The sequence below is a fragment of the Lucilia cuprina genome, chromosome 5 (assembly GCF_022045245.1).
Source record: "Lucilia cuprina isolate Lc7/37 chromosome 5, ASM2204524v1, whole genome shotgun sequence".
NCBI classification, from domain to species: domain Eukaryota; kingdom Metazoa; phylum Arthropoda; class Insecta; order Diptera; family Calliphoridae; genus Lucilia; species Lucilia cuprina.
Window position 1 is genome coordinate 2,132,241 of NC_060953.1, and position 7,583 is coordinate 2,139,823.

At 30.8% G+C, this 7,583-nt stretch overlaps 1 long non-coding RNA gene across 1 annotated transcript in view; it reads right to left on the bottom strand.

The window, feature by feature from the left end:
- Positions 1-3,279: 3,279 nt before the first annotated feature.
- The window catches only part of LOC124420296, an 86,521-nt gene continuing 82,217 nt past the window's right edge, over positions 3,280-7,583 (bottom strand). The window contains exon 5 of the long non-coding RNA XR_006941100.1: positions 3,280-3,463. This is a non-coding gene — a long non-coding RNA (uncharacterized LOC124420296). The remainder of the gene's footprint in view (positions 3,464-7,583) is intronic.

A 7,583-nucleotide genomic window follows, 5' to 3' on the forward strand; every position in this document is an offset into this window, starting at 1 on the left:
CCACAAATTTTATTTTTACTCAAAATTCTATCTACATTTAGGGGTTCCTGTCTTTGATATTGAAAATTTTTGCTAGCCAGGACAAGAACCTCATATATTGGCAAAATTTTGTTGAAAAATGTAATTTCGTGGGATATTTGGTTCAAAATGTTTGTAACTAAATTTTTATGAAATATTGGACCTAGCTCAATTCTGAAACCATTTTTGGATTCAGCATAGATTGTAGATTTAAATGACAAATTTTGGTTTCAATAGGCCCAAAGGTCCCGAAATAATACTACAAATTGTAGAAATTAAAAATATTTCGGGAATTTTGATGAAATATTGGTCCCAGGTCCATTCTGAGTCCATTTTCGGATTCAGCATGCGAAATTACCAGAAAGTGGAGTTTCCAGCCGGATTCGCCCAGTAGTTTGCGAGTTTGAAGCAAACAAAAAATTAATTTTTAATTTTGTTGTATTATGGGCTCTAGGACCAAACCTCATCAAAATTTAAAATTTTTTTATTTTTACTTCAAACTTGGAATCTACTGACCGAATCTAGCTGGAAACTCACCTTTCTGGTTAAATCCCATGCTGAATCCAAAAATGGACTCAGAATGGACCTAGGACCAATATTTCATCATAATTCCCGAAAATTTTTTATTTTAAACAATTTGTGGTATTATATCGGGGTCTTGATGCCTAGAGGTGCTAACATTTGACATTCAATATTAGAGCTTGAGCTGATTTTGAAATTGAGTTCATTGTGGATCTGAGACCAATATTTCTTAAAAATTTCAGACTATTTTTGTGTATTATGTAAGAGTATAATCATAACGGAACTTAAACTGAACTAGAGCAGAAGAAAATTGGAACTGAATAAAAGTCTAATATATTTTTTTAATCTTTATTTCAGATTGTTGTTATTATCTTAAGTATAATGAACTACATTTTTCTATGGTATTTTATGATGTTTAAAAAGCCTGCTGTTGATCCCACCAAGATCAAACAATGAACTAAAACTGCAAAATTCTACTCAAAATGTTTTCAATAATAATATAAATTAATAATACATTTTAATTATTAACTAGTTAATTTATTTATTTATAAACAATTGTTAAAGTAAAATAATTTATTTAATTTATCATTATCAATAAAAAACCTTTAAAAATCCTTTAATTTAAGACCACATTCATTAATTTTTATATAGAACACATTTAAATATACACTCACATATTCATTTACCCATAACAAAACGAATGACGTCATCAAAAATAATTTTGCAAAAACGAGTCGGCCGAAAAATCGCTCTAAAATGAAATCTTAATACCAGGCTCCCATAATGTGAGAAAATGTAGCAGGGATCATTTTAGAAATTTTTTACAAAAAATTTCCAACACATACTTTAGGGAGCTAAAAAGTATTTGAGTCACCTTGTAAATGTGTCATTAAAACCAAATCTGTTGCCTTCACTTGAGCGCCAAATAAGAAGCACAGACACAAACCTTGATAAAAAGTGAACAGTAGTGCCGTTTTTAAAAAATTCTCAGGACTTTCGAAAAAAAATCGATCGGATCGAAAAATGGACTCGATTTTCGGATTCAGCAGGTGACCAAAACGCGTAATAGGTTTTTTCGGCTCGATTTGAGCCGTATTTTAGGAGATAAACGCAAAAAACATGAATTTATGGGATTTTGTATGAAAATGTATTTTTGTAATTTTGCAAGATTTTTTGGAGCAAACGTCACTTCCGCTTTAGTAACTGACACACTAACATGGCCACCATGATTTTTGGCCAAAATTGCAAAAATACATTTTCATACAAAATCTCAAAAATTCATGTTTTTTGCTTTTATCTCCTAAAATACAGCTCAAATCGAGCCGAAAAAACCTATTACGCGTTTTGGTCACCCGCTGAATCCGAAAATCGAGTCCATTTTTCGATCCGATCGATTTTTTTTCGAAAGTCCTGAGAATTTTAAAAAAACGGCACTACTGTTCCTTATTTATAAAGGGTTAAGGCTGAGCTAGATTTTTTAGCGCTGAACTGACGGCAACACATTTTACTTTAATTCTTTGAAAAAAACATTAGCAAAGACAATGACCTATTGAAAAGTGCACACAGTGGCACTTTTTTTTAAAAAATTCTCAGGACTTTCGAAAAAAAATCGATCGGATCGAAAAATGGACTCGATTTTCGGATTCAGCAGGTGACCAAAACGCGTAATAGGTTTTTTCGGCTCGATTTGAGCCGTATTTTAGGAGATAAACGCAAAAAACATGAATTTTTGGGATTTTGTATGAAAATGTATTTTTGTGATTTTGCAAGATTTTTTTAGAGCAAACGTCACTTCCGCTTTAGCAACTGACATACTAACATATCCACCATGATTTTTTGGCTAAAATTGCAAAAATTTGTTTTCATACAAAATCTTAAAAATTCATGTTTTTTGCTTTTATCTCCTAAAATACAGCTCAAATCGAGCCGAAAAAACCTATTACGCGTTTTGGTCACCCGCTGAATCCGAAAATCGAGTCCATTTTTCGATCCGATCCATTTTTTTTCAAAAGTCCTAAGAATTTTTTAAAAAAAGTGCCACTGTGTGCACTTTTCAATAGGTCATTGTCTTTGCTAATGTTTTTTCAAAGAATTAAAGTAAAATGTGTTGCCGTCAGTTCAGCGCTAAAAAATCTAGCTCAGCCTTAACCCTTTATAAATAAGGAACAGTAGTGCCGTTTTTAAAAAATTCTCAGGACTTTCGAAAAAAAATCGATCGGATCGAAAAATGGACTAGATTTTCGGATTCAGAGGGTGACCAAAACGCGTAATAGGTTTTTTCGGCTCGATTTGAGCTGTATTTTAGGAGATAAAAGCAAAAAACATGAATTTTTGAGATTTTGTATGAAAATGTATTTTTGCAATTTTGGCCAAAAATCATGGTGGCAATGTTAGTGTGTCAGTTACTAAAGCGGAAGTGACGTTTGCTCCAAAAAATCTTGCAAAATTACAAAAATACATTTTCATACAAAATCCCAAAAATTCATGTTTTTTGCGTTTATCTCCGTAAATATGGCTCAAATCGAGCCGAAAAAACCTATTACGCGTTTTGGTCACCTGCTGAATCCGAAAATCGAGTCCATTTTTCGATCCGATCGATTTTTTTTCGAAAGTCCTAAGAATTTTGTAAAAAATGTACCACTGTTCATTTTTAACAAAGGTTTAAGTCTAAGCTAAATTTTTTCTTGCGCCCAACTTACGGCAACACATTTTTGTTCAATAAAAGATTATTTATTTAAATACGTTTATTATGATTTTATTAAATACAAATTGATTTAAAACAAAGTTATGGAGCATATTTTAAAGTTAACAGCTTGTTCTGTGGCTTCTTTCGTATCTGCTTATAATAATCCTTTGTTTAAAATTCTTCAGAAGTCTTTACGAATGATTGAATTTAATGGATTACAGGCCACCAAAGGAATTTCTGTAAATAAACAAAAAAAATTGTTATTAAGGTTTTTTTGACACATTTTAGTTAAATTTAATTCTTATTTAAAAATATTCTTTAAAACTATTGAAAGAAACGAGGAAACTCTTCAACACTTTAGAAACAAAAGCTGAAATTAAACACTTTTACTACTTAAAAAACACCAATAATAAATATAACATTCATTTTGTTGTTCTCCATTTCGGTGTATACTAATTACCACAACATGTGCATAAATCCTGTGTTTTGTATGCCAACATAATAATAACAACTAAAACTACAATAACACACCAATAACAACAGTAAACAAATTGCTTTAAGTTGATAACAAAAAAGTTACCTCCAACCAACCAACTAACCGTCTAACTCTATTCACGGTGTCTTGCTGTAAACAATGTAATATTGCTTAAACAATGTTGATGACAGCAACAAAACACAACAACAATAACAACGAAGACACCGACAACATTGTCAGTTACGCAAATTTACTTTAGCATCCGTTTTGCATATTGTAAGAATATTTAATGTTCATGCTGCTTTGACTCTGCTCAACTCACTCATACATACATATTTCTGGCACAATGACCAATTTTTATTTGGCTTAATATGTTGTTGTTTGCTTGCATATGAATATTTAGGGCTGTGTGTTAAAATATTGGTTAAGGCAATAACACATTTTCTTTGTAGAATTCTATAAAAATTTACCAAGGTCTAAAGAAAACAACATAGACTGGTATGTAAGACAGACTATAGATTGATCTATAGTACAGTCTATAGACTGATCTATAGTATAGACAATAAATTAATCTATAATCCAGTTTATATACTGATCTATAGTCTAGAGTCTAGACTATTGACTGATCTATAATTAAGACTACAACTGACTAGACTGATCTTTAGTCAATACTAAATATGGATATCTAGACAATACTATACGTAGTCTAGACTATATACTGGTCTCTAGTCAAATTAAAGACTGAAATCTCGTCAAGACTATGCGCTGATCTCTAGTCTAGCCTGTACGCTGATCTCTAGTCTAGACTGTAAACTAATCTACAATCAAGACCAAATACTGATCTATAGTTAAGACTATAGACTGAACTACATTCAAGGCTATAGACTGAAATCTAGTCAAGACTGATCTCTACTCAAAACTGATCTCTAGTCAAGACTTTAGAATGATCTCTAGTCAAGACTATGGACTGATCTCAAGTGAAGACTATAGACTGATCTTTAGTCTAGACATTAGACTGATCTATTGTCAATACTATAGACTGATTTATAGTCAAGTTGTTTGTGTGTCAAAACTATATGCTGATCTCTAGTCTAGACTGTTAACTTATCTACAATCAAGACCATATACTGATCTATAGTTAAGACTATAGACTAAACTATATTCAAGGCTATAGACTGATCTCTTGTCAAGACTGATCTCTACTCAAAACTGATCTCTAATCAAGACTTTAGAATGATCTCTAGACAAGATTATAGACTGATCTCAAGTCAAGACTATAGACTGATCTCTAGTCTAGACATTAGAGTGATCTCTAGTCTAGACATTAGACTGATCAATAGTCTAGACATTAGACTGATCTATAGTCAAGACTTGAGACTAATCTATAGTCAAGACTATAGTCTAAACCATAATTAAAATTATATTATCATTTTATAATTTTAATTATGGTTTAGTCAAGTCTATAGAAAAATCTCTATTTAAGACTAAAGATTTATCTCTATCTAAGACTATAGACTGATCTCTAGTAAATACTATAAACTGATCTCTAGTCTAGACTGAACTATAGTTAAGACTGTAGACTGATCTATAGTAAAGACTGATATGTAGTCAAGCCTATATGCTGATCTCTATTGAAGACTATAAACTGATCTCTAGTCTAGACTGAATTATAGTCAAGAGTATAGTCTGATCTATAGTAAAGCTATAGACCGAACTATGATCAAAACTATGAACTGTTCTAAATATATCCAAGGCTATAGACTGATCTATAGTCAATACTATATACTGATATAAAGTCATAACTATAGACAATGTTATAGTATAGACTGATTTAACGTCAAGACTTATGACTGATGAATTTTGTAAGTCAATATTAAAGACTGATCTATAGTCAAGATTATAAACTGGTCTGCAGTTTGTTCCTACAGGCTGTTAGGCAGACAGGCTGTCAGGCCGTAGTCTGTCGGTTTCATTTATTTGTTAGTGTTTTTCCATTACTTTATTAAAAACGGAAATAGAGATTTGCCTTTAACCAATGATCCTGTTTCGTACGTGATAAAAGTACATAAAAGAAAATCATATTTTCAGGCATATTTTCTCCTTTTCCATCATCCACATGCTACACAACATTTAAACTGTGTGCAACACAATGCCGCACACACAAATACACTATTATGGTTGTAGTCAGTTGTTTGTGTGTCACTGCCTTAGCAGAGAAAATGAAAATACATATGTTTCATTAGTTGTTGTTGTAGTATTTGCTGTTGTATTAGGGGTTTATGATGACGCGTCTTTATTTTGCTGTTGTTGTTGTTATAATTACAAAATTGTATGAGAAAAGTTTACACAAAGAAACGTTTAGCATATAAAAAATAATTAGCTTGAGAGGAATTTCCGTTTCCAGGCATTATTGTTGACAGAACGCCGTCATTTTAGTTGCAAAATTTCTAAAGGCTGTTTTTCTGTTTTTTTGTAGGTGTTTAACTGCTGATTTGCTTATTACCAACAAACATATAAAATGATTTTAAATTAACTGAAAACCATAAAACCACAAAAGTATTTTGTTTTGAGGGTTTTTAAAAAGATCCTAAATAAATACACAACTTCCAAGAAATTAAGTTTACTTTAGTAGTAAAGTTTGCAGCCTTTATACTTATAAAGTTTACATTCTTTAATACAAATTTATTTTAAAAATTTCTTTTTAAAAAAACAAGCTACACAACAAAAAATTTACACAAACTGTTTAAAACAACAACAGAAAATTACACGGTCAGCGTTTATTTAAGGCAATTAACATTTTACTCGGGAAACATTTTTAAAACACAAAAGCAGTAAAAGGGGAAAAGAAGGTGTTGGGTGGGTAAAAAAGCATCATTATATGTATGTGTTGCCGTAATATTACAATCTCAACTCAAAGGTATTTAGCTTAAATATTTGGAAAATGTGAAAATAGTGAACAACTACTGTGTTGTTGTGTTTGTATGGACAATTTCTTTTAACTATGTCGCGTGTTTTGGAAAATGATTTTTCTTTTATTAGCTTTAATTTGTGTCGAGGAAATTGCAGCTGCAATTAGGCCACTGCCAATAAACACAATATTGCAAAAAAAAAAAGAACACAAAAATTACCAACAATTTCCAGTAATTTGAAAAGTATATGGTTTATTTTTTATTGTTGTTGTTGAGAAATGTTAATAACTACCATTATGGTCTATTTAACCTTATAACAGTTAATGAATCACCACAATATTTATTGATTGATTATATACTTTAGATTTTAGAAATGGTAACCAATTAAATGACACCTTTTTAACAACATTCACACAAACATTTTTAAATTGAAATTTATTTTGAAAACTAATTACTTCGAGTTTTGTAAATGTCTAGAAAACATTGAGAAAATCAATACACGACAAGACTTGAAAAATGTGTTAAATTATTAACTGGACTATTAACCAGTCTGTACAAAGAGAGGAGACTTTATATACTCTAATCTATAGTCTAGTCTATAGTGTAGTATATAATATATTATATAGCCTAATTTACTGTATAGTCTATAGTCTATTTCAAAAGTCTAGTCTATAGTCAAGTATAGACTATAGTCTAGTCTATAGTCTATACTATAGTCTAGTATATAGTCTAGTCTATAGTCTATACTATAGTCTAGTATATAGTCTAGTCTACAGTCTAGTCTATAGTCTAGTCTATAGTCTATACTATAGTCTAGTATATAGTCTAGTCTACAGTCTAGTCTATAGTCTAGTCTACAGTCTATACTATAGTCTAGTCTATAGTCTAGTCTATATTCTAGTCTATAGTCTAGTCTATAGTCTAGTCTATAGTCTAGTCTATAGTCTAGTCTATAGTCTAGTCTATAGTCTAG